Here is a 19,433-nt window from a genome sequence, read left to right as displayed (position 1 = left end):
TCTACAAAGTAACTGCCTCTTATCCTAAAAGTCATGAAAATCCAGGGACCTCTGGGACTGTTCCAGCCTGGAGACCAAAGAATCTTGCTAACTAAATGCAACCTGTGATTCTGAACTGGATTCTTTTGCTTATGAAACATGACTTACTGAGACTGTAGATTGTTGGCAAAATTCCCACAGGACCTGAGGATTAAAGGTAGCAATTTATCACTATTGATTTCCTGATTTTTCTTTTCTTGTTGACAGTACTGAGAGTAGAACCCAGGGGTGTTTACCCCTGAGCTGTATTCCCAACCACCACCACCCTTTTTTTCTGGAGATAGTCTTGCTATATTGCCAAGGCTGGCCTCAAATTTGTAATCCTCCTGCCTTAGCCTCTTGAGTTGCTGGGATTGCAGGCGTGTGTCACCAGGCCTGTCTTGAGTTCCTGATTTTGATGGTTGACCTGTAGTTTGCAGGAGAGAGTCCTAGCTTATAGGAAACAGAGAAAAAAATATTCAGAGGTGATGTGCACTTTGTGCACAGCTCATTCTTGATTGTTCAGAAAGAAGGAAATTCTGTGTACTGTGTTTCAATAACCTTTTGATTTAAAAAAAGTGTGTTTTAGTCAATTCTGTGAATAGGAAACAATCAGACAAACCCAGAATATGGGACCATCTACAAGACAAAGGGGCAACAGGACCACAGTGGGGACGAGGAGGAAGTGTCTAGTCTTGTGACATCTGCTCTGCCTCCTACCACAGCCCTGTCATGTTTCTGTAGATGAGGAAACTGAGGCCCAGTTCCTCAGGGACCAAAGGCAGATCCTGGATTGGGTTTATCCCTGGAGCCCTTGCACCTACGCACAACCAGATTCAGTCATTGCTAGTCTAAGCCAGAATCCTCCCCTTCATATTGAGCAATTTGGGCTGGGAGTTGGGGGCAGGCAAAGTATGCCTTGGCTTCTTGGCACCCCAAGGGCCTACCCTAGTTAGTGGCTGGCACCACGGTGGTACTGAATCAATGCTTGTTGGGAGGATGAATGGCCAGGAGCTCTTGAGGGGGAGGCCAGCTCACATGGATAGAATGGACACACATAGGAGGCCTGGGCTTGTGCATGGGGCAGCCAGGGGCTGAAGGCTGTGGCCAGGACCCGGAGGCAAAGGGTGACCTCAGGAGCAGCTGCCACCTTCGCCCCTCTACTTCCCCATCAAGCCTGCAGCAGCAAGAAAATTGTACAGTCTCATTACCCAGTGACCTGAGAAGTGCAATTAAGTTGAAAATTAGTTGGCATAATTAATTAGACAGGTAAATAGCTCCCTGTCAACACCAATCAATCCCTTTCTGCATAAAATCAGCTCCGTGAAGGCAGGGCAGGGCGACGAGCTTGGGCAGCTGCCGCATTGCTGGTGGACCAGGGCACAAGGGGTGGGGGCAGGAACAGGCCAGAGTTGTCTAGGTGCCCACCCACTCAGGGCCTCCCACAGCAGCTTTCCAGAGAAGCAGTTGCTCTGGATTCATCCCCATTGATTCCATCCATAGCACCCTATAGAATCACAGCTGGATTCCCAGGGGTCCACAGTTTGCCCTCTTAAAAATTTCTACTTCAGAACCCATTGCTGGAGATTTCTGATCTGCATGAAAAATGATGGGAGAACCTACTTTTGGTTAGCAAATTTAGAGAAGCCTTTAAAAATTAAGGTACAACTTACTCCTGTCAATGTACAGCTCTGAGTGTGGAAAAATGTGGTCATGTGACCACCACCATCAAGGTACGGGTCACCCCATCACTGAAAAACTTCTGGCAACCTTTGGCAGACACTGCTGCTTCCTCTCCCCTGGTTGCTGGCAACCACTGCTCAGTTATCTGCCCCTTAAGTTTTGCCTGTCCCCAGATGTCACATAAATGGAATCACATAGGCGAAGCCTTCTGAGTCTGACTTCTTTTGCTCAGCATAGTCTCCTGGGGGTTCACCCAGCCTCTGTGTGTGTGTGTGTGTGTGTGTGTGCAGCTGCCATTGTTGTTGCCGAGCAGTATTTCATCACATGGCTGTACCACACTTTCTCTACTTCCTAAAGAAGACACTGGGCTCTTTCTTATTTTGAGTGTTTAACGGTAAAACCACTATAAATATTCATATACAGGTTTTTGCATGAACATAAGTTTACATTTCTCTTAGGTAAATACCTAGGAGTGAGATTGCTGAATCTTATGGTAGGTGTATAGATAACTTTGTAATAAGCTACCAAACAGTTTTCTAAAGGGCCTGTACCATTTTGTATCCACATCAGCAGTGAACGAGACTTCCAGTTACTCTAAATCTTTGCTAGTGAACAAACTTTAAAAAATGAGGTTGGGCACAGTGGTGCATGCCACTTGGAAGGCTGAGGCAGGAGGATCACAAGTTCAAAGCCAGCCTCAGCAATTTAGCGAAGGCCCTAAGTAACTTAGTGAGACCCTGTCTCAAAATAAAAAGTGTGGAGATGTGGCGCAGTGGTTAAGCCTCTCTGGGTTCAATCCCTGGTACAAAAAAAAAAAAAAGAATAGCATGCATTGCTGGTAACTTCAAGACTGTTTACATAATTTGTGGGGCACAACCCCTGCCCCTGCTCTTTATGTTTTAAGTAATGAAAAATTATAATTTGGAATCATTAGCATAAATTTTGCCATTCTTCTTTAGATTGTGCAATGTTATTTATTTATTTTTTTGTACTGGGGATTGAACCCAGGGGTGCTTTACTACTGAGCTATATCGCTGGTCCTTTTCATTTTACTTTTAAAAAATTTAAGACAAGATCTTACTAAGTTGCTGAGGCTGGCCTTGAACTTGCCCTTCCCCCCCCCCCCCAGTAGCTGGGACTGCAGGTGTGTGCCACCACACTCAGACTGTGCAATGTCATTTTAAATGCAAACAGGAGAGCATTGAACTTGTATGTAGAATCACTGAAATTGGTATTCCGATGGCCCATGCAGATGTGCTTCATTCTTACCAGAAGGTGGAAATGCTGTTCAAAGCCAGCTCAACTGTTTCTATTTCTCTTCTTGTGGGCTTTCCACCAACACTCCACCTCTGGCTTTGTCTATGAATAAAGAAAGGCTGAAGGGAAAAGGAACTAGGGGCAGTCTTCTCTTTCCCTGTTCTTCTATGTTGTCATTTTGAGCACAATGTAACCAATTGGGCATTTCTTTTTTTTAAATATGTATTTATTTTTTTAGTTGTAGTTGCACACAATACCTTTATTTATATGTGGTGCTGAAGATCGAACCCAGGGCCTCACTACATGCTACATGAGTGCTCTACCGCTGAGCCACAACCTCAGCCCTCCATTATTCTTTTTCTATATTTGAAACCAGTTTTGGTGTGAAGATAAAGTATGGCTTCTCAGTCCACTGGGACTCCCTTTGGTCACAGAGGTCAGACAGTTATACACATTGAGTCTCGGGTCCCAGAAATCAGTTCTCCAGGGCTGAATGGGAATGGGCTGGATCCCGAGGGTTCTGTAGACAGCACAGCACATGCCTCTACTGCCCATCCTGGACTCACAAAACCCAAGTTCAACCATCAACTCGCTGAGATTTTCAAGACACTGATAACAGGGCATTAAAATTAGTTTTCTGGCAGGTGTGATGGCACACACCTGTAATCCCAGTGGCTCCGGAGGCTGAGGCAGGAGGATCGCAAATTCAAAGCCAGCCTCAGCAATGATGAGGCACTAAGCAACTCAGTGAGACCCTGTCTCTAAATAAAATACAAAATAGGGCTGGGATGTGGCTCAGCGGTTGAGTGCTCCTGAGTTCAATCCTCTGTATCCCCCAATTCCCCCCCAAAAGTTTCCTGTAATAGAAAAACATTCAATCCCTGAAGTCTTATGTAATACATTCTTTGGGAAGAGTTTTCTGTTGATCTAACCTGTACTTTGTTTCTTGGTGAAACTGTCTAGATCAAGACTAAACTCTGTTCTTCCATGACCTGCACAGCCTATCAGGCCAAGGTCCCATGGGAGCTCGGATGATACTGACTGGTTTTCAAAGAGGCCACTAAAACTGCTTCTCTACCCACAGAATGCCTCCGACACCAAATGTGTGGGCTTCCCCACACCAAGCAACTCTCCAGTTCTCTGAAGACACCAAATGAGTGTCCTACAATTTCATTCAATTCGGACACTATTACCTGGTGAAGGGCTCAGTCCCACAAGTCTGCCCACTTCAGACTCCAGCTGCAAGAGTGGGTCCCCAGGTTACCCCGACTTCTGCCCCACTTGGCTTCCAGTCAGGGCTTCCCTCAACCCCCTGTTCATATTTGATAATTTGCCATGATGCTCTTAGAGCTTGGAGAAACACTTTACTGACATTTCCCAGTGTGTTGTGAAGGATTCAAGTGAAGAACCAGAAGGTATCTAGGGGGAGGTTCAGAGGGACCCCAAACCCAGAAGCTTCTGCCCCCGTGGAGCTGGGCGCACGGCCCTCCGGGGATGTGGGTATGCTCACCAACCTGCAACCTCTCCACAGTCCCTTAGGGTTTCTCTGGACCCTGATGATGAAATTCCAACCATCAAGATATGGTCCAACCAACAAGAAGAGACTCATCACTCTGGAGATTCCAGGGGACTTAGAAGCTCTGTGTCAGGAACCAGGAGCCCAGGACCAAGACCAAACATAGCAACAGAAGACGTTCCCCTCGTTGCTATCACCCAAGAAATTACAAGGATTTAGGAGTCTGTGCTGGCAACTGGAGACAGAAATCCAAATATGTCTTTTTTATTATATCACAATATCACACTTTCCTGGAACAATCTCTTTGTGCCACCCCAGCTTTGTGTAGGAGCTGGAGTGGGTGAATGAGAGCACTGAAGTTTACCACTCCCCACCCCCACTCCCGTGCGCGCGCGCGCGCGCGCACACACACACACAGCTGGGGTCAGAAGGTTGAAGTTATCAGATGGTAAAGGAAGAAATGCCTAAGTAGTTCATATTGGAATTGCCTCTTAGAGAGGATTCTCATGAATGTTGCAATATTCTAGAAGATTCTGGCTTGTGCCCCTCCCTCTTTGGCTCTAGTGACTTAAAGGCTGCAAGAGTGAATCAGCTCATGAGGTCCCTGCTTCCATTCTATGAGCACAGGCTTGCTTTGGTGTGTCTGGTGTGTGTGTGTGTGTGTGTGTGTGTGTGTGTGTGTGTGTTGAGTGGAAACAGATTTCTAAATATAAAAAGGCTCAGGCTCAGGATAGCAAGGATTGGAACATTTCTTCACTTTACAAACCCTCAACTGGTGCCTACGTGGGAGTGCTGGAGTGGTTCTGCACCCCTAGAACAAATCTTGAGGGGATTAAACACCACTTTGTAATAAGACCTTCTCCCTGTTGCCTAAATTAATGGAAACCTTTAAGCCTTAAATCATAAGCCAGGTGGTGGAACTCTGTCATAGTGTGATTGTGCAATTTCAGCAACCAACTCAATGTTTGAACCCATGATGATAGAGTAGATTTTAGTGATATGATTTGAAAGGATTGGTGCTTAGGACCCAGCCCCTGTGAGCCTAGCTCTGACATATTAAAAACCACACACCCATGAGCTCTGCAAAGGAGGGGGCCTCATGGCTCTGTGCCCCAACATAGCCTTAGGTTACAGGACACACACGGTGACCCCTGCCATTGCGGTCATACCTGTTTCAACTGTGGGCAAAGCCACTGCCCTGCTCTGGGTCTGAACTTGGAAGGGGCAGGCCTGGATCCGCCTCCAGCTCCTGCTGAGACCACACCCCCCACTGCGGTCTTAAGCTGGGGCTTAAGGGTGGAGTGGGAGGGCCTGTTGTCAGCTGTGTGCTGTAACCCTTTCCTCTCCTCTGCCTAGGGGAGCTTGCTGTCCAACACACCCAGTTTCATGAAGGGAGGACAAAGGCCTATAGTCCATTCCTGGCTGGTTCCTGGAAAGCCCAACCTGGTTAGGGAAGCCAGAGCCTGCATAGCTTTGGAACGAAGTAATAAGTCTTGGTTCACACGGAGAGCTGAGGATACCTGGGTAGAACCCCAGCCCTTCCCTCCAGGGAAGACCAGCCTCTACAGCAAAGTGTGGGAATGTCCCTCACCATCCTGAAAAGTTCTAGGCCCACTGGAGGCTCTGCACAGGGGACACAGCCTGGCCCTGCTGAGGAGGTCCTGTGACCCCATGGAAAAGACAACCATTGAGAATCTACACACTGAGCTGTAACAAGCAGTAAGGCCAGGGACTGTGAGAGGGGAGTACGGAGCAGAGGACTTGGCCTAGTTCAGGGTCTGGGGGCCTCTCTGAGGTCATGGTGGAGACCAGGAGGACAGTGGGGACTAGCTGGGTGCAGCAGAAGGAAGGGGTGTAGGTGGGGGAGGGTGGTGGACAAGAAGAGCTCAGGAGGGCAGACCTGGGGGCACAGGAGGACTGGCCTTCATCTTGTGGACAGTGGGACCTGCTGAGGCTGCTCCTGGGGACACAGACAAGGTCAGCTAGTGGAGTGACAGCTCCTCTGGCCACGTGGAGCTTCTCAGTGCACATCTGGAGGGCAGCCTTCTCAGCTCTGTCAACAGGGCTCAGAGAGATGCCTCTTGGAAGCTTCCAACAACAACATGCTGACTCACACCTCCGTGTCCACTCATCGAGTCAAGAATGGAGCTGGGAGGATGGTGGCCTTCTGCCTCCTTGGACAGATGACAAAGGAACAGGCTGCTTCCTGTGGGGCGTCTGAGGAAAGCTCTCCTCACCCACTCTTGGGCTCCCTGGGCCTCCCTCCACTTTCCCAACTGGCTGCTCCCTTCCCTCTGGCTTGTCACAGCTAGAATAATGAAATGAGACACTTGGGCACACGACCAAGTCCGGCCATGTTATCAAGCCCTGGCTGGGAAGGGAGCCAGGCGGGAACCTTGGCCATCTCCCAGAGTGCCAGAGCACAAGGGAAGCCCCACAGGGCTTGTCCTCGGCCCCTGCCCAGTGCTTGCCTCTCTCTCCAGTTAATTTTAGTTTTCCTTTAAGCAGAGAGGGCTGGGAAGGGGATGGAAGTCACAGTGTGCACAGATTTGCAAAGGCTGCCCCTGAAGTCCCGCCAGATGGAATGGTCACAGCCTGTGTTGTGGCCAGGCCAGATGTGGCCCTCAAGCTGGTTGTGATCCTTGCCAAGCAGATGGGTGCAGTGACCTGGGGGTGGGAAGGAGGTGCAGGGAGAGGTCAGGGGTGGCAAGTCCTGACTGGTAGGTACCAGCTGAGTTCCTGGTCTGTGCCTTCGGGCGAGCGGAGACTTCTGCTAATGAGATCTCCCCAGAGTGCCCCAGCAGATCTGCCAGAGGCCAGGGAAGAACATTTTTGGTTTTGGGTTTTTGGTTGCCCACAAGCTTGTCAGACTTTTGTGGTCCAAAACACATACAAGGATGTCCCCTGCAGTATTTGCTACAGTATTTGGGAAGAATTAGAAGTTCTAGAACTAGAAGACCCAGGGCAGCTCAGACTGCCGTAACCAAGAACCATAGACTGGGGGGCTCAAGCCACAGACATTCCTTGGACAGCACTGGGACTTTCAAGATCAAGGTGGGGAGGGACTGGTGTCTTCAGAGGCCTCTCCTTGGCCTGCATCCTCACGTGTCTTCCTTCTGCACGTGTGGGTCCCCTTCCCCTCTTCTCAGACACTATGTGATTAGAAAGAATGAGGGAGATCTACGCGCATGGGCAGGAAAAGAGTTCCATTGTTAAATGGAAAAAGTAGGTTGCAGAACTAAAATAAGCACAGTGTGATCCTACTTATGCACTTGAAAACCAAGTGTTTATTTTCATTTTTGTCCATAGAAGGGATATTCATGGTGGGTCCTTCTGGAGAGGGAATAGAATTAGAGGTGAGGGTAGGGGAAGGAAATTTATACTTGTGTATGTGAGTATGTGTGGCACCTTGGATTTTGGTTCTCAACTCTTTCCTCCTTTCCTTTGCCTGAGATTCTGTAGTCCCTCCCACTGTGGGCCCAGTATGTCTCTCTGCCCCACTGATGTTGAACTTGGACTCTGTGACTTGCTTGGGCTATTGGATTTTTTTTTTTTTTTGTACCAGGGATTGAAACCAGGGGAACTTAAAACACTGAGCCACATCCCAACCTTTTTTATATTTTATTTTGAGACAGGGTCTTGCTGAGTTGCTTAGGGCCTACTAAATTGCTGAGGCTGGCTTTGAACTTGTGATCCTCCTGCCTTAGCCTCCCCAGCTGCTGGGATTACAGGTTTTGTGCCACCTTGCCTGGTGGGCTATTGGAATTTTGATGAACAGGCTTCCAAGCAGGTGTTCGATTCCTTGTGGTACCTGGGTATCTCTAATACCAGGGGCTGGGGAAGGGGGTGTGAGGAACTATTAATTAATAAGTATAGGGTTTTTCTGTTTGGGATGACAAAAAAGCTTTTGGAAATAAGTAATGGTTTCAGAACATCGAGAATGTGCTTAATACTACTGAATAACATGGTTTAAAATGGTTAAAATGGTAAAATTTTTTGTTACATATATTTATAACAACTGAAAAATAATCTAACATTCCCAAACTCATTCAAGGGCACAATTAAAATGGGCTAATTATACATATGTGAATTATATCTCAGTAAAACCTTTTTTAAATAAAGAAAAATGCATATTTATTATTTAAGCTATTAAGTTTTGGATTGTTTGTTAAGCAGCACTACGGTTTCATTAGCTGACTGATACAGTTTGTATGTATGTATATATTTTTATATTTTTTAATGAAAACATATTATTTGTGTAATAGAAAGTATGCAACCCCAGAATTTATCAGGTTCCCAGAAACAGACCTCTTTCCCATTGTCCTCCCTGATGGTGGCACCAGGATGTTTCTGGACATTGCTCATCCCGATCTGGAGCAACTCTACCTTCTGCTGATAGTAAGCAAGACCCCAGTCCTGACCCCTGTGCCCACTTTGTGCCTCCTCTTTGTGTCTGCAACCACTTCCCAGGACACGTTCTCATTGCTTGGTGCTGGTGCCAGGACTGTGGTCAGCATTTCCCAGGTGGTCTCCCTGCCTGGGCCCATCCAACACAAAGAACAATCACTCAACACGTTTCCATTCAGTTACCCTGCCCAGCCAGCCCTGAGCCAGCCTACACACACACACACACACACACACACACACACACACACTCCACTTTGTGACATGAGCTTACAACAGCCTCCACTGCCTGTCAGGTCAAATCCAAACCCCATCAAATGCCATCTGGACGTGTACATGGAGCAATCCCACAGAGAGTGTTTCTGAAATTGGTGACCTGGAGAGAGTTGCTGGGGTCAGGCTACTGCTCTTTCCCCATCTACCCTTTTCACCCCCAGCGTCTTCCACCCTGCAGGATCTCAGTACAGACTGCGAAAACCTCCAGCACTGCAAACAAAAGCAATACGCAGAATGCTGGTTTAGAAGCTGGGAAAGTGAATGACTCTAGTGACAATCGTGACTTCCAGTTTAAAGCTGAAAGGGAACCCAGCAAGCTTCTAGACTGATGGAAATAATTTTTGATTACCGATTCTTAGGAAATAACTTGAAATGTATTTAAGGGGTAGAACTTTAGTGTTATAACAGCTTTAACAAAATTCTCTCCACCCCTTTTTACTTCTTCACAGGAACAACTTTCTCAGCCTGTACATTCTATAAATGTGAAAAACAGGAAGAGTTAATAGTGGGCGGGGCGGGTATCAGGGATTGAAACCAGGGGCTTAACTACTGAGCCACATCCTCAGCCCATTTTTATTTTGAGACAAGGTAATACTAGGTTCCTTAGGGCCTCCTATGTTGCTGATGCTGGCTTTCAACTTGCCCTTTCTCCTGCCTCAGCCTCCCCCACCAAGCCTCCCCAACACTGGGATTACAGGCTAGTGGTATTGCACCTGACTTCATGGATATTCATTTTTGATTGATTTATATTTTTCCATGTAATACTTATTTAAAAAAATATATACATATATTTATGATTGAGTACTTATAAAAGTAATGATATGTTAATTTAGAAGAAAATTTTGACATTCAGTATTAGATATGGAAAATGAAAAACCCCAAAATAGTGAGGCCTGGGAAAGGGAATGAAAAAGAAAGCCATACATTGATAGCTTTCGTCTCTTTCAAGACAAACAGCTTTCCAGAGAGTGGCCGCTGATGGGGAGAAAGTGTTTTATCAAACCTAGAATGATAGTCTCTAGGAAACACTAATCTCTTCCAAGATAAATCCTGGCTACCACCCGTAACCCCAAAACCCAAATTCCTGAGTGCCCAAATTGACGTGCTCACCAAATCACCTCTATAAGCCCAAACTCCTTCTGTGGCCAGGGGCTCATTTTCCACAAGGAGGATGGGGCCATTCCCGTGGGTGTAATCCTGCTTCTGAATAAAAGGCTGAAATGATTCGTCAAGTTTGCCATTGGCCTGGTCCTTTCGCCCGAACACTCAGGGACTTATGGTCCCAAGAAAAAGTGTCCATTTATGAAATATTTGTATTGCTGAGGGGCACACTAAGTGATCAATAAATGCTGAGGGTCACACTAAGTGATCAATAAATGCATTCGAGCATAAAATATGTATTATATTAAGAAAAATTTTGGAGGGGGGAATAGTATGAAAATATGAGTTCAAGTGGGAAATAAAATGTAAACTTTCCAAATGTTAAAGAGAAGCTTATTGTGGATGTGTAACGGATGTGATTCTGCAATCTGTATTTGGGGTAAAAATGGGAGTTCATAACCCACTTGAATCTAATGTATGAAATATGATATGTCAAGAGCTTTGTAATATTTTGAACAACCAATAAAAAAGAAAAAAAAGAGAAGCTTATTTGTGTTCGTTCAACACAGATTCTGGTTTATGTGGTATCCATGGGGGGTGGTGTGTGTCTAGATTTCATTCAGAACACTTTAGAACACCTTATACTCAGTTATTCTTTAAATTAGCATTTACAAAATACACTGAAATCACATCTTTTGCAGCTGCTTGAACTTACAATGAGAAAGTTTAGATGACATTAGGAGAAGGAGGTTCATAGGTAAATTATTTTAAGAAATGCGCGAGAGGAGAACTGCTGGGGTGGTGCTGGGGTTTTAAATCGGGCTCTTTGCCTAACTCTTGGAATTACTTTGCGCTTCTGTAAGAGAAGGGTCAAGGGCGTTGGTAGTCTGACCCCCCAGGGCCTTTTGAGAAAGGGTTCAGGGAGATGACCTCATCAGGAGGACAGGAGGACGTAGGGGAGAAGGCAGATAGGGAAGGAAATGCGGGTCAGGTTTCACAGGGAGCTGACCTTTAACGGGATTGACCTGGCGCGAGGAAGCGACCTGATCGCAATAAGCTGCCCAAGGGTGGAAGGCGCCAGGCAAGCCCAGGCCGAGAGGGCAACCCTTGCAAAGGCCTCAAGGTGGGAAGGGCTGGGGGCGGGAAGGGCCTGTTCAGGGTGCTCCCCTGCGGGCTCAGCCAGAGAGTCCTGGCCAACAGTTACTAGTCAGATCTGGGGTCGCCGCCTGCAGACACCTCTCTGCGCAGTCTCACCCCTGCGCCTTCGACCCGCTGGGGACGTGCACAGACCACCTGTCTTCCCGAATCAGGAGGGATTCCTCCAGAGCTTCCGCGAGGTGCCAGGAGCGCCCGCCGGGGTCCTGCAGGAGCCTGGGCTTCCTCAAGGCAGTGAGTGTTTCAGTATATTCAATGGTTCAAAAAAAAAAAAAAATCTTTGATAATTAGAGGCATTTGTATTTAAAAGTTAGAAATACTTTAAAAAAATTTTTTTTTAGTTGTAGATGGGCACAATACCTTTATTTTGTTTACTCAGTTCTTTTATGTGGTGCTGGAGATCAAACCCATGCCTCATGCATGCTAAGACAAGTGCTCTACACTGAGCCACAACCCAGCCCTAGAAACACATTTTTGTTGTTGTTTTTAGCAGAATATTTGCTCCGCCCACCACTCTGTTCCTTCCGTCATCGGTCATCCACGAACCGGTCTAAATTGTGCTGGCTACCCTTGCTCTGGGCTGCATCTGGCACCCTGCACGTGCTCTAGCCCTGTGGGGAGTCGGTCCGAGTGGCCAGGTCAAAAACCCAAGCCCTCAGGCTTTCCCAACCTCTAAACCAGCTTTCTTCGTCTTGCTTTTATTTGCAGTGCTGGAGGTTTTCACAGTCACGTAGGGAGATCCTGGGTGAAGGGGTAGCTGGGGTAAGTAGCCTCGGGTAGAGTTCATTGCAAATTACATTTTATCTTTACCGCCCTCCTGCTCCTCTTCTTCCCTCCTTTCTTGCCCTCCCTCTCCTTTCCCTTCTTCCTAGTTTCTGCAGATTGTCTTTTAATTAATTTAAACAGGTAACAGATTCATATAGTTCAGGTAGTTTAAAGAATAAACTATTCAAAGGCATACAGTAAAAAGTGTGCATTCTAGCAAAATGGTTTAGGCAGGTTCCAACACGGAGGAACATTCTACAAAACCCTGCCCAGTGCTCTTCAAAACTAGGGAAAGTCTGAGAAACACACAGCCAAGAAGGGCCTGAGACAAGACCATTAAATGTGCTGTGGTCTCTTTGATATGATCCTGGAACAGAAGGGACACTTGGTAAAAGCCAAGGAAATCTGAATCAAGATGTATCAACACTGGATCGTTTGTTGTAATAAACATATTTCAATGTAGGATGTTAATAATAGGGGAAACTGGGTGTGGACTTTATGGAGAGTCTTAGTTTTTGCATTTTCTCTATGAATCTAAAATTGTTCAAAAATGAAGTTTATTTTTAAAAAAAGTCTTCATATCACCTCTGCCCCCAATTGTGCAGTTTCCACACCTGTACGTATTAATTATTGGTCTTGTGTGTGTGTGTGTGCACGTGTGCATGTGTGTACCTTTCAGAGATTTAGTGTGCAAACAGCAGCAAATTTAAATATCCCCGCCCCTTTTACAGAAATGATAGCTCACCAATGCTCAGTTCTGTGATTGCTTTCTTCTCTTGTTTCCTGGAACAACACAGTGTTTCTTCTTGTTAACAGCCTGGTCCTCATTCCTGTAGCCTGTTGATGTCTTGCCCTTGAGGTTGATGGAGTTGGGCTGTTTCTTTTCTTTTTTTATTTTATTTTTTATTATTAATTGTTCAAAACATTACAAAGCTCTTGACATATCATATTTCACACATTTGATTCAAGCGGATTATGAACTCCCATTTTTACCCCGTTTCCCACCCCCCAACCACAACTTTAGGGAATACCCCTGGACATGTGGTAATTTATTGGACAACTTCTCAGTCGCTGGACTGCCAGGTCCTGAGTGGGTCCGTTTGTAACTGCGGTAGACGGGGCAGCTGAGATTTAATCCTCGCGACACTGGGCGCCTTCTCAGGCCTGGCGATCTGGGTATCAGGGTGAGCCTGCAAGATCTGTGTGACACCGGGGTGACACCCCGAGTCTGCCTTCTCAGGGCCGCTCCAGCGACCTTATCCCCAGCATTGCCCGAGGACTGGGCAGGTGGGAGCTTCCCGAGGTTGGGGTAGGTCAGAGCTTTTCCAGCACCGGGTGTCCCGACTCCTCTCTCCTTCCTCACTCCGGGCGCCACCCGGCTGCACCCTCCCTGGACTGGAACTCCTGGTCCAGCCCCCTCTAGGAGGCCTGGCAACCCCCTGACCATCCTCCAGGGCTCCCCTTCCCCAGCAACTCTGGTCCTGCTGTCAAATATTTCCCCAACTCCTTACACTAATTCATACCCCCTTCTCTTTCCAATTCTGGGTAATTTTTAAAATTTTCGTTCTAAGCATTTTCTAAGGACAATTTTCAGATAAAGAGAAAAATTGACAACTGCACAGTGACTATCCCTATCCTCCCCACCTAGGGCTAGGTTAAGACCCTGCTCCTCTCTCTGTGGCCCGAGCCACCTCCCAGTTCCTAAGTCTGTGTGTCCCTCAAACTGTCTCGTCTTTGTCACCTTCAGCCTGCGGGTTTCGGAGCACTTCCCGGAGAGCTGTGCCCGTCCTCGGCTGGAGTTCCTTTCAATGTACCTTTCAGAGATAAAATCTACATACGCCGAAATACACACATCTTTGGTGTGCCTTAGTCTGGTTGGGTTTAGATGGTACGCGAAAATGTCTTTTTTTTTTTTTTTTTTAACAGTTAAGTATTTGTAACGCGAGTGAGAGAAGACCCCCACCTGTTTTCCATTTGTACTAGTGACACGAAGTTCCCTTTAAGGGTGGGTGTATCTAAATGAGCCGATATAAAGAACTGGGGGTGGGGGAGGGTAGAGAGGGGAGGGCGGAGGGGAGGAGAGGAGGCGACCCTGATGCTGAGGCTGTGGCGATGGGACACCTCGAAGCCTGGTCTCGGCGGGGACCTTTGTGTGGCGGTGGAAACCTGGGGACCGGGCAGGACTTGGGGTCTGCGGTGGGGCGCGCGCGTGCGCCTGCAGATAGATCATGACCATCCTGTTCCCGCAGCTCTATTCCCTAGGCCGAGCGTCCCTGTGAACGCAGCACCCAGTACAGGGCCAGGAACACAGTAGGTGCCTAATGTTTCAAAAGATCACGAGTGTGTCAACGCTTTGTTAGCATTGTACAAAATAAGAGTTCACAACAGCAGGAAGAAGTCCCCTCTCCCTGGGGCTTCTCTTCCTAACTCCACTGTGCTGCTCAGCTGACTTGCTCCAGCTTCACAGCCCCTCAGAGTGCAGTATTTGTTGATTGGCAAACAGCAGGGCAGGCGGAGAAGGGCGCTAGGCAGGTGGACAGGTTTCACCCGTCGCGGAGGCTAAAAGCATCGACAATTTCAGGCTGGAAATAGCCCACGGAGACAAGGAAACCAAACCAAACCGAACGGTATCTTCTGAGCGTGCGCATTGAGTTCGTCACTAGCCTCATTTGTCTGTAGTCTAAAGCAGCTTCTAGGTGCCTCGTTAGCGCAGTAGGTAGCGCGTCAGTCTCATAATCTGAAGGTCGTGAGTTCGATCCTCACACGGGGCACGATACTTTTGATCTCAGTTTCTTCATCCTTGCGGGGTAAACCCGGGTTTTATTTGCTTGTCTGTCTGGGGCTGACCTTAAGAAGGGACGTAACGGGAAATATTGCCCACGCTAGGTAGCTCGGGACGAGAGCCTGGAGTCGCACCGCTGCCTACCCACTACTCCGAGTTCCCTGCCCTTGCGGTTGAGCGTTGACTGTCGCGGGGCACAGGGACACCTCTGGCCTGAGCCGGGACCACCCTGTGAGCAGAATACAGAAGGTCGATGGGTCGCAGCAGAGTAGGGCCCCTGGGACCGAGGCCCGGGCGTAGTGACCCGGAGCACCGTGAGGCGGGGAGCGAGGGCGACGTGTGAACAGATGCTGGACAGCAGAGAGCATCGAACACTATGGCGGGGAGTTGGGGCTGTGGAAGGGGGAGTGACCGGCTGTGATGGGACCGGGAGAAGGGACCTCAGGAATCACGGAGGCAGCTGCTAGGGCGCAGCAGGCCAGGGGCTGTGTCGTGGCTGCATCGAGAGCTGCTGCAGCTACTGTGTCACTCATTCTCAAAGATCATCTCCCCTCTCCACAGGTGAATTGCAAATTACAGGAGATGTGACAGCGGTTCCCTGCTCCTCATCTTCCAGCCTCTGCAAGTCCCTGGGAAGACTGCGGTGATACTTCCGGTTTACTGTCCTGGCATGGAGGTCCTCCCAGGAGCTCTCACTTGGCTCTTTCTAGGGTAATAGCCCTTACTCAGTGGATCACAGGCCGCGGTGCAGATTCTGTCATTTACCGGTCTATGTTTATTCCAGTTATTTGGATACTCGGGGAAATAGGCACAGGTTAGTTCTGTGACCCTATTCACCTGCGGGTAATGCAAATTTTGCCCACGACTCCTTGATCACCTGAGCCTATTACCTCTGAATTTCCCTGATGGGCCACAGTAGTGAGCATCAATTCGGGGTCTAGAAATCCCTGTAAGGTCTGGGTGTTTTCTTTAGTATACAATCATTCAAGTAAAGGGCCACAGGTCCCCTCAGGAAACCTTAAAGAACACTTACAGCATGCAGTAAGGTCTTTTCTCAAGGGGATCTGGACTCTTTCAATCAAGTGGCTTTTTTTTTTTTTTTAATACTTTCTTTTAACTTGTGAGACAAGTGCTCTACCAGTGAACCACAACTCTAGCCCCAAGAAATGCTTTTTTTAAAAAATATTTTTTAGTTGTTGATAGACCTTTTTTTTTTTTAAATTTATTTATATGTGGTACTGAAAATCGAACCCAGTGTCTCACACCTGCCAGGCAAGTGCGCTGCTGCTGAGCCACAGCCCCTCCTCTCAAGTGGCTTTAGGTCTGGAAACTGGGTGGCAGGCATGACTCCAGTTAACTCATCAGGCTTTTGGCCATCAGGTTGGTGTTTATCCTGTTATATATATGGAATTTCATTTAATAGGCTTCTTATGTATTTCATTCTTTGTGACACTAATCAATTATCAACAAAGACCCCTTAATGCTACTAGTTCCATGCTGCCCTTTGCTGTAGATAGTTGTCTTTGGCAATTCAACGCTGCTACTTGGCTTCACTAGCATGGAATCTCATTATCAGAGGTGGCCTCCCTTACTGTCACATATTGTCTGCAGAGGGGAGCCACCATGGAGCTTTCTGGTTTGCAGATGCTTCCTTCACTCACTGCCTTAAAGAAGGAAGAGTCTTTTAGGACCAGAGTACATAGTTTGAAGGTATGGAGGTCCATATGTGATAAATCCTTTCTGTCTAAGCTTTGGCTATATTCATCGACATCATACCAGTGAAATCCTGTCATTCTTATCAAATAGAGGCCAATATCGAGTCCACATTTGTCAGCCAACCATGTAAACTGTAGAGCCACTTCCAATTGCACAAGGGTGCTGGTTATCCACTGACTGCCTCTCAGTCCCTGCTCTGCAGTAATGGCCTGGACTCTTCCGCATTTCTTTTCTTAGTGTGCATGCTATTCAGCTGTCAATAGAGGGTGCTGGAGGGACACTTCGGGAATGGGGCTTCTCTTCCTAACTCCACGGTGCTGCTCAGCTGACTTGCTCCAGCTTCATAGCCCCTCAGAGTTAGCATGGGTGGGAGATCCAGGGGTGCTCTTCTGTAGTCATGTGCCCCAGGGAAGTGCAGTCTGCTCCTTCACTCCATTGCTCTTGACTGCCCCAGTTCGATGACCACTTCACTGCAGTCCTTTGATGACACTGGCATGTTCCAGGTGAGCAGCAGCATCCTGATGCACTCTGAGCACCTGCACATCAGCCTTGGACTGCCTGTGGCTGAGGATTGTTTCCTGTGGTCCTCTTGATTGCACAGTGCACACACCAGGCCACACTCCAGCCTGAGGAGGGGTCCTGATACCTTATGCACTTTTACCCACCAGCTTTGGATGACGTGCTCTGGATGTGGACTAGCTCTGGCCTGGACAACCCGCGAACCACTCCATTCTCCACCCCTTCTTGGACATGTCTGACCCTGAGCCTTGGAACAGAAGGGGACTCCCTTTCCAAGGCCGTCCTTCCTTGAGAGCTCCCCCTCCATCTGTGGCACCCTTTAGAGTTCTCTTTACTTCTTCATAGTTGCTTCCCATCAGCTTAACAAGTCTTTTATGTTATACCTCCCTCATTGTGTGGTTTGTCTCCTGAATGGACCTAGACTGATATGATGAGATTAAACATTAAATTCAGAATTTCTGATAAGTTCATCTGTATTCATAAACCAAGCCTTATACACAGTTCTGTTGTGGTCAACACGTACCACTGTGGAAACATTCAAATCTTGCTCAACATTACAGAATTCATACTGGAGAAAAACTCTGTGAATGTAAAATATGAAAAGGCCTCAACTCGAGTAATTATCCTATTCAATACCATTTAATTCACTGAAAAACCCCCTCAAGTGTAGACAGAGATGGAGAGAAATTTAGCTGAAGCCCAACACTTATCTAACATGGTCCAGTTTGCACAAGATGGAAACCTTCTGAAGGTAGGTAAAAAACATGAAAAGGCGTTTAGGTATTGCTCTTCTTACACAAATTCAAGGGAGTATCGGAGAGAAACTTTCTGAATATAGCCATTGTGTCAGGCTCAACCCTTATTCGATCCCAGAGAATTCTCATTTTAAAGTAACTGGGGTAAGATTGAGGCTGTGATGCCAAGAAGACATAATCAGAAACATACTTTATGTACTTCAGCAGACATGATAGTCTTAGAAATGCCAACCAAGCACATATGACTAGAGACTCAGCCAAATATCTGAAATTTGCTAAGGCAGTGACTTTATCAAGATCGTTGTTGGGAGAAACGTAGCCCAGAGAAAACTGGAAGAATGTGATTCAAAAGAACTTCATTTGGTTGAGCAATCAGAACTCATTTTTTAAAATCAACTTTTTAAGAAACAATTGTGATACATTATAAAGCCGTACATGTATATAGTTGCAAAACCAATCTGAGTAGTATAAATTTTAGAAAAAGAGGACCTGGGAGAGAGGTAAAAGTTGGCAATACACAGCTGATTCCTGCAGGCAGAGTCACAACATTTTTAGACTCTGCATGCTTTTAGGTGAACAAGCAATTTCTAGTTCATCCAAGTTCCCATCACACCCTATATATTTCATACCCTGTGACTCCTGTTGCAAAACACATCAGCCTGACCCATGAAGGCATATATTATAACCACTGAAAATGCACAGAAAATTAGGTTGAAGAAACTACTCTTGGGAAACCAATGCCTTGCAGTGACAGGATATTATTTTAGTACTTTGATAAGAGAACCTGACTAAGAGGATTGGTTCACTGTAAGCTTATGTGTTGAGACCCCAGGGGAAAAAAATGACTACTGTGCTGCACACGCATTGTATGCTGAGCACTGGGTAAAGAACTGCACACGCCTCATCTATGTAGTCCTCACATAAAGGCTGGGAGCTATTTCTATTCTTCCTTTAAAAATGGGAGAGCAAGGTTCATGAAATCTTGGGTAGCCCTGCTGGGAGCGAGGAGATGAGGAGGACCAGCAGACAGCTCTGCTGAGAGCAGCACGCAGAGGGCCAGGGAAGCAGAGCTTGAGATGTCTGTGGTTGTGGTGGGGTCACTGGCAGACGAGATTCTGCTGTGGTGACACGGGGGCAGGAGGGCTGTCATTCAGGCCAAGTCCACGCTGATGGAGCCTCCAGCTGCTGCTGAGTTCTCTCAGTCCTGGTTGCATGTTGCTGAGATGGTTTTGTGGGCTTTATTTCTCCATTTATTTTAAAAATATTTTTAAAATGTTGATGGATCTTTATTCTATTCATTTATTTATATGCGGTGCTGAGAATCAAATCCAGTGCCTCACACGTTAGGAAAGCGCTCTATATTGGCCACACCCCCAACCCTCTCCTTTTATCTTTTTTTTTTTTAATTTTTAGCTTTTAGTTGTAATTGGACATAATATCTTTATTTTATTTATTTATTTTTATGTGGTTCTGAGGATTGGACCCA

At 46.9% G+C, this 19,433-nt stretch overlaps 1 long non-coding RNA gene and 1 other non-coding gene across 2 annotated transcripts; both read left to right on the top strand.

The window, feature by feature from the left end:
* The first annotated feature begins 14,873 nt into the window (after positions 1–14,873).
* On the top strand, positions 14,874–14,946 carry Trnam-cau. The gene has a single exon. It is a non-coding gene; the product is annotated as a tRNA-Met (tRNA).
* LOC125616494 lies at positions 14,880–17,617 on the top strand. Its single transcript, XR_007347124.1, has 3 exons — positions 14,880–15,188; positions 15,519–15,668; positions 17,342–17,617. It is a non-coding gene; the product is annotated as an uncharacterized LOC125616494 (long non-coding RNA).
* The last annotated feature ends 1,816 nt before the right edge of the window (positions 17,618–19,433 follow it).

The sequence above is a fragment of the Marmota marmota genome, unplaced genomic scaffold, assembly GCF_001458135.2.
Source record: "Marmota marmota marmota unplaced genomic scaffold, marMar, whole genome shotgun sequence".
Classification (NCBI taxonomy): domain Eukaryota; kingdom Metazoa; phylum Chordata; class Mammalia; order Rodentia; family Sciuridae; genus Marmota; species Marmota marmota.
Note: the sequence above shows the minus strand (reverse complement) of the source record. Positions and strands in the feature narration are given on the sequence as shown.